The sequence below is a fragment of the Apium graveolens genome, chromosome 5 (assembly GCF_009905375.1).
Source record: "Apium graveolens cultivar Ventura chromosome 5, ASM990537v1, whole genome shotgun sequence".
Taxonomy (NCBI): Eukaryota; Viridiplantae; Streptophyta; class Magnoliopsida; order Apiales; family Apiaceae; genus Apium; species Apium graveolens.
Window position 1 is genome coordinate 227,580,746 of NC_133651.1, and position 6,561 is coordinate 227,587,306.

At 40.4% G+C, this 6,561-nt stretch overlaps 1 non-coding gene across 1 annotated transcript; it reads left to right on the top strand.

Moving 5' to 3' along the window:
* Positions 1 to 5,313: 5,313 nt before the first annotated feature.
* Positions 5,314 to 5,420, top strand: LOC141662452 (small nucleolar RNA R71). The gene has a single exon (XR_012550568.1). It is a non-coding gene; the product is annotated as a small nucleolar RNA R71 (small nucleolar RNA).
* Positions 5,421 to 6,561: the final 1,141 nt, after the last annotated feature.

Sequence of the window (6,561 nt, forward strand, 5' to 3'; positions counted from 1 at the left end):
GAGACAAAACCCGAAGCCAAACTCGACAAAACCGGTGTCAATCGACTCCAAAATCGACGATCTAAACATCTATACTAACATAATCATCAAACAATTACCAGAACTTCAAACCCGAATTCGAGAAATTAATCCGAAATTACGAAACACAAATTAATACCTCGGTTGATGATTTTGACGTGATAATCTGATAGAACAGACTTTGGGCTTCAAATCGGTTACTCACACTTCAATTTCTGTCACCGGAATCACCTTCAAAAGTCCGATTGATTCTACTGCTGTTCTTCACAAAACCCTAACCCTAATCCCCTTTCTTTTTCTTTTTATTTTTTTTTCTTCTGATTTTTAATTATAATTAACTGATTTAATTAATAGTAATTCAGGTATTTATATTTATGAAAATAATACCCCTAAGTAAAATTAAGGGGCTAATTATACTCCTAATAAAAATATTTGGCCCCAATTTTTATAATTTTTTTGGGTATTAATAATGAATTTTTAAATATCCAATAAATACAAAATAAATACTAAAAATTCCCAAAAATTGTGAAAAATACAAAAATACAAAGAAAAATGATATATGATAATTTCATAATCATATAAAAATAAAAATGTGATTTTTGTGGGGTTTTTGGTACCCGAAGGGGTCCGGAAAAAGTCGTTTTTCGCGAAAAAGGTCAATTTGTAAAACGTCTAAGGGTTCAGAATAGCGATACGGTATAGGGCATTTTTGGCAAAATAGGGCCAATGATTTTGTTTGAAATACGGGCTTTTAAAACATAGTTTTGAGCTGTACAGGTTTTGATATAATATATATAACTGACGATAGAACGCTCAATAAATATCCAAAACACGTTTGGATCAAAACAACCAACACATAACACATAGCAGTTAGGGTTCAACGACTTAACACATTTAATCACATAATAATACACATAATTTATTATTATTATAATATAATACAAGCGTAATTCCTCGGTCGTTACACTTATGCTCAAGCTCCACAGGTAAATGACATCCCTTACCGTACACCAACTGAAACGGGGACATACCAAGTAGAGTTTTGTATGCTGTTCTGTAAGCCCAAACAGCTTCATCGAGCTTTAAAGACCAATCCTTCCTTGACGGACAAACAACCTTCTCTAGAATGCGCTTGATTTCTCTGTTAGACACTTCCGCTTGACCATTTGTTTGCGGATGATAGGCAGTAGCAACTCGATGATTCACATTATAATGCTGCATCATAGAAGTGAACTTACGATTGCAGAAATGCGACCCTTCATCACTTATGATTACACGAGGTGTTCCAAACCTTGTGAAAATTTGCTTATGAAGAAAATTCAGCACTACCTTTGCATCATTTGTCGGTAAAACTTTGACTTCTACCCATTTTGAGACATAATCAACTGCCAGCAAGATGTACTGATTATTGCAGGATGAGACAAAAGGCCCCATGAAATCGATTCCCCAAACATCAAAGACCTCGACTTCAAGCATCACATTTAACGGCATTTCATCCTTTCTCGTCAAATTTCCCACTCTTTGGCAACGATCACACCTTAAAACAAACTGATGAGCATTCTTAAACAAAGTAGGCCAGAAAAAACCTGTTTGCAGAATATGAGTTGCCGTCTTCTCACCATCATAGTGTCCACCATAAACCGTGGAGTGGCAGTCTCGTAATATCCCCTCCGTCTCATAGAACGGGATACATCTCCTGATGATCTGGTCAGCTCCCTGTCTAAACAAATATGGTTCATCCCACATATACCACTTCACCTCATGCAGAAACTTCTTCTTTTGAGCGGGGGTCAAATTGGAGGCATTATATTGCTGACGAGATAGTTTACAATATCTGCAAACCATGGTTCTTCCTCCTGAACTGCAAACAACTGCTCATCCGGAAAAGATTCATTGATTAATGTCCTATCTTATGAAGTAGAATCGGGATTCTCCAACCTAGAGAGATGGTCAGCTACTTGATTCTCAGTACCTTTTCGATCCTTGATCTCTAACTCAAATTACTGAAGTAAGAGCACCCAACCAATGAGTCTCGGCTTCGAATCCTTCTTGGAAACCAGATAGCGAATGGTCGCATGATCAGTGAATACTGTTACTTTAGTACCAAGCAAATAAGATCGAAATTTCTTGAAACCAAAGACTATAGCCAAGAGCTCCTTCTCCGTAGTGGTGTAGTTTATTTGGGCCCCATTTAAGGTCTTACTCGCATAGTAGACCACATGAAAGAGATTATTCTTGCGCTGTCCCAGAACTGCACCTACCGCATAATCACTCGCATCACACATCATCTCAAACGGCTCTGTCCAGTCTGGTGTTGTAATAACTGGTGCAGTGATCAAACTCTTCTTGAGAGTCTCGAATGCCGCCAAACATTCATCATCAAATTTGAAAGGCACATCTTTCTCAAGCAAATTGCACAACGGCTTAAATGTCTTTGAAAAGTCCTTGATGAATCGCCGATAAAAACCAGCATGACCAAGAAAACTACGGATTCCTTTCACAAAAATAGGTGGTGGAAGATTTTCAATGACTCCCACCTTGGCCTTGTCCACCTCCAGACCCTTGCTAGAGACCTTATGCCCAAGAATAATGCCTTCACGCACCATAAAATGACATTTCTCCCAATTGAGCACCAAATTAGTTTCCACGCACCTTTTGAGTATGGTGCGAAGATTATTCAAACATTCATCATACGAATGTCCAAAGACGGAGAAGTCGTCCATGAACACCTCGACATTATTTCCAATCATGTCAGAGAATATAGCCATCATACATCTCTGAAAAGTGGTCGGGGCGCCACATAACCCAAACGAAACTCTGCGAAAAGCAAATGTGCCAAATGGACAAGTGAAGGTAGTCTTTTCCTGATCCTCTGGTGTAATACAAATCTGATTATGCCCAGAATAGCCATCCAGAAGACAAAAATACTCGTGACCAGCCAACCTGTCAAGCATCTGATCAATAAACGGAAGAGGGAAATGGTCTTTCCTCGTGGCTTTGTTCAACTTTCGATAATCCATGCATACTCTCCATCCTGTAACTGTTCGAGTGGGGATGAGCTCATTCTTTTCATTTGCTACCACAGTGATACCTCCTTTCTTAGGTACACATTGTACGGGGTTCACCCACGAACTGTCAGAAATAGGATAAATGATGCCTGCATCCAGCCATTTCAGAATTTCTTTCTTCACCACCTCCTTCATGATAGGATTCAGTCTGCGCTGCTGTTCAACAGTCGGCTTACTACCTTACTCTAGCAGAATTTTATGCATACAATATGAAGGACTTATCCCCTTGATGTCTGCTATGGTCCATCCAATAGCCGATTTGAATTCTCTCAAAATCCTTAAGAGCTTGTCTTCCTCACTACCTGAAAGGTCAGATGCAATAATAACAGGTAAAGTAGATGCATCACCTAAAAAAGCATACCTCAAGTGTTCAGGTAATGGCTTGAGCTCCAAGGTAGGTGCTTCCTCTATTGATGGTTTGAGCTTTCCTTCAGCATTCTTGAGGTCAGAAGTACCAAGAGATTCAAACGGCATGTCCAGCTTTCGCTTCCAGGGAGAAGCGTTCAGATATTGTAATTGCTCGTTGCCATCTTCATAATCACTATCAAAATCCCCCACTAAGGCCTTTTCCAATGCGTCAGACATTAGCATGCGATCGAGTTCCGAAGTAACCGCAGAATCAATCACATCCACTTTTAAGCACTCCTCATCTTTGGTAGGGAATTTCATTGCCTTGAATACGTTGAAGGTCACATCCTGATCTTGTACCCGCATAGTAAGTTCACCTTTTTGCACATCTATCAAGGTACGGCCAGTAGCCAAGAAAGGTCTTCTCAAGATTATGGGAATCTTCTTATCTTCCTCAAAATCCAGAATAACAAAATATACAGGAAAGAAGAGCTTATCCACCTTGACTAGCACATCCTCCACTATGCCCCTTGGGTAAGTAATGGAACGATCAGCCAATTGTAGAGACATGTATGTGGGCTTTGGATCAGGCAAATCCAACTTTTTAAAGATTGACAACGGCATCAGATTGATGCTTGCTCCCAAATCACAAAGGCACTTGTCAAAAGTCAACTTGCCAATGGTGCAAGGAATGGTGAAGCTACCTGGATCTTTTAGTTTTGGCGGTAACTTTTGCTGCAGAACAGCGCTGCATTCTTCCGTGAGAGCAACGGTCTCAAGGTCATCCAGTTTCACCTTCCTTGAAAGAATACTCTTCATAAACTTCGCATAACTAGGCATTTGCTCCAGAGCCTCAGCGAAAGGTATATTGATGTGAAGTTTCTTGAACACCTCCAGAAACTTACCGAACTGTCTATCCAGCTTTTGTTGCTGCAATCTCTTAGGAAAAGGTGGTGGAGGATAGAGCTGTTTCTCCCCTGTATTACCCTCAGGAAGAGTGTGTTCAACAGTAGTCTTCCTTGGTTCCGCCGCTTTCTCCTTTTGCTTAGCTTCTTCATCTCTAATTTTAGCTTCTCCTTCTTTTGCCTTTTCAGCATCAGCAACTTTTCCAGACCTTAAGGTAATAGCCTTGACTTGCTCTTTAGCTTCCTTCCTGCCTGGTACTTCCGTGTCACTGGGAAGAGTGCCAGGTTGACGATTGAGCACTGCATTGGCTAATTGACCGATTTGATTTTCCAAGGTCTTGATAGAAACCGCCTGACTCTTGCATAACAGCTTAAGTTCCTCAAAATCAGCACTAGTAGGTGCCGTTGCACTTCCCTATTGAGGATATGATTGCCTTTGAGCATACTGTTGTGGTTGCTGGAATCTAGGTGGGTTAAACTGTTTACTCACACCTTGCTGATATGGGGGTTGAATAGCATTCTGATTATTCCCCCAGCTGAAATTTGGATGATTTCTGTTATTAGGATGATAGGTAGCTGGCACAGGCTGTTGTTGTCGCTGATAATTATTTACATACTGAACAGATTCGTTGACAAGAGAACACTGATCCGTAGCATGAGAACCTGCACAAAGCTCACAAACCATAGCTATTTGATTAACTCCATATGTAGCCAGAGAATCAACCTTCATTGACAGCGCTTGAAGCTGTGCTGCAATAGCGGTGGCTACATCGACTTCCAGAATACCTGCTACCTTACCAAGCATCATCCTCTGAGTTGGGTTTTGATGCTCATTTGCAGCCATAGTCTCGATAAGATTATAAGCCTCAGTATAGCTTTTAGCCCATAAGGCGCCTCCAGCTGCTGCATCGAGCATGGGCCGAGATTGGGCCCCCAAACCATTATAGAAACCAGTGATCACCATCCAATCGGGCATTCCATGATGTGGACACTTTCTCAATATTTCCTTGTATCGTTCCCAAGCTTCGCACATAGATTCTGTAGGTTGCTGCGCAAACTGAGTAAGAGCACTCCTCATAGCAGCAGTCTTTGCCATCGGATAAAACTTCACCAGAAACTTTTGCGCAAGATCTTGTCACGTAGTGATGGACCCAGCTGGTTCAGAATGTAACCAGTCCTTAGCTTTGTCCCTCAGTGAGAATGGGAAAAGCCTCAGCTTGATAGCCTCATCAGTCACGCCATTATACTTAAAAGTGCTGCAGATCTCGACAAAATTCCTTATGTGCATGTTGGGGTCTTCAGTCGCCGCTCCTCCAAAAGAAACAGAATTTTGCACCATCTGAATAGTGCCCGGCTTGATTTCAAAGGTGTTAGCTTGAATAGCCGGATGAAGAATGCTTGACTGAATGTCATCAATTTTTGGCCGAGAAAAATCCATAAGAGCTGGATTAGCTTGAACAATACGATCACCCATGTTTACTGGTTCTTTCCGCTCAGTTCCTGAATCCGAATCTTCAAAACCTAACTTCTCTGGAATATTAAGAACTTCGTCTATCTCCTCAGCTGTATCTAAAGTCCTCTTGCGAGTACGAGAACGAGTTTGCATAAACGCTCGCTAAAGTACCTGAAACACAACCGGAAACAATAAGTAACTACTACGTCCTAATCACTGAGTCCTAATGACCAATGATGGTAAGTACATAAACTAAACAAATACGCCGAGTCCCCGGCAGCGGCGCCAAAAACTTGTTAGGGCGAAAACACGCGCTAATATTCACGCAAGTATACGCGTTCGCAAGTAATATAGAATACTTTCTAGTTCGTTCCCACAGAGACTCAGACTAATTTATTGTCTAATTAAACTCACGCACCAATGTATGATTACTTCTCAATGTTAAGACACTAACACTTAGAATTGTTGACTAAACATTAACTACAATTAACTACTTAATTAATCACTTAATTAACACTTCAAATTAACAATATTAAAACACTCATGAGATTACAACTTCATTACTACTTCCTTCAATAGCTATTGTTATTACCTTTAGCATGTGACAGTGATGATATTAATCGAATAACACGAAACTAATAAAAGCCAACTTTCATTGTACTAATACCATTCTACCAAACATCCACAATTAAGATAGAAGTTGAATAGTCATCAATTATGTTGAGTTCCTATATGTCTACAGAAATTGACAACACAACGATTTAAGCAC